This window comes from Aureococcus anophagefferens (assembly GCF_000186865.1).
Source record: "Aureococcus anophagefferens unplaced genomic scaffold AURANscaffold_78, whole genome shotgun sequence".
Lineage (NCBI taxonomy): Eukaryota > Pelagophyceae > Pelagomonadales > Pelagomonadaceae > Aureococcus > Aureococcus anophagefferens.
Window position 1 is genome coordinate 63866 of NW_008705629.1, and position 1586 is coordinate 65451.

Genomic DNA, 1586 nt, shown 5'->3' on the forward strand with positions numbered 1-1586 from the left:
TTTCGATTTCCCTTGAGTCTCTAGGTTCATCACCACCCTTGGCCGGAGACGTGGCATATACGTAAACTGGCGTTGTCTTTTGAACCTGCTTCCTGCGTGTCATTCATAATTGCTTTGGCGCAATCAGGTCACCACCTATTCGAGCATTTGAGTTTATTCAGGGCATCCTACTCGGCCTAGCTGCCACGCAGCCTGCCAATCTCGCCGTCCTCAACCGACAAGACCTGCTCCAAGATAGCGAAGAGTCTGTGCGTTGGTGTGGCCACCAGCTGGCTCGAGGCCTTGCTAACAACGGAGATTATCACCGTCGTCGCCTCTCCTCTTTGTCGGATGCTGCATTTCTTGCCTTATTCTGTGCCGATATCAACATGCGATTAGATGATTCGTACCAACTTGAATAGGCTCTCGCTCTCCTTGCAGTCATGCTTCCAGCTACTGTCTCAATTCCCAAGGTTCTCGCCGTCTGCTGCCGTGCCGATTTTGCGTACTTAGCATTTGACACTCTGCAATCATAGGTGTATGCCACTCCAACTGCCTGCTTTATTTACGGTGCTGCCCACGACGCCGGCTTTTTTTGCCGTCTGTTCCGTGCCAAGTTACTCAACTACGCTGGTGAGTGGAGCTACTGCACTTATCTTTCACAGGGACCAATCATGTTTGGTCTCCTTTGGTCTCTGAACCCTGGCCACATCAGTGAGATCTATGACATGATCCTCGCGCGTGCTGTCGGTCTTCAAGAAACTGAATCTCCGATTCTTCCTCTATATACCCTCCCAGGCGTCCTCCTCCTCGTTCATCTTGCAGGCGCAGCTTTGTTTACTTTCCTCGAGGTCCCGGCCTTGAGCTGGCTCACCAGGGCTAAATGAGGGCGATTTTGCTCTCAAATCGAGCGCCTGAGGCAACACCGCCACTTAATGCGCAGTGAGGGCACCTGCCAGGTAAGGGAAGTGTCCGTCCTAGAGAGAGATACCCGGGCCCCGGGCCCCTAGCTGCCACGGCAACACCGAACGTTGAAGTCCACATTGCCGGGCGGTGCACTTCAAGTTGCCCACTGTGTTGCTGGGTAGTAGTTTGATTGGCGTCACAGCGACGTTGGGAAGCGAAAAAACTGCCCTGACTCTCTACCCCACGAGGGTTGGCAGCCCCCTTGGAAGTGACTGAGGCTCCCCCGGGTTGGACGCAGCGACTTACCTAACCTGTTACTTACGCCTTACATTCGGCCAAAACGACAAAAATACGGGGGTACTTTTTTCGTTGCGCCCAACCCCGCTTGGAACACAGAACCGCGTGGATCGTGGGGGGGGCGGGGGTGGAAAGCCCACTGGAGTCAAGCGCCACTATGTGGGCTGGCCGTCTCTTTATGCCTCTAAAGTCGCGAGTTTCGTCATGAGAGTGGTGCGACCAGGGCCTAGCTCAAGGAACAGCCGGATCTGTCTCCTCCTGGCCACCACCTTCCCGAGGCACCTGATCCGGGGAGATGTCATGCGCCTTAGTATATTTGGCGGCGTCGAGTGGGCTAGCACTGCTGTTTCTGCGACCTTGGATATTGGTGGCGCCCTCTGCATAAAATTCATTCGGCAATTTTA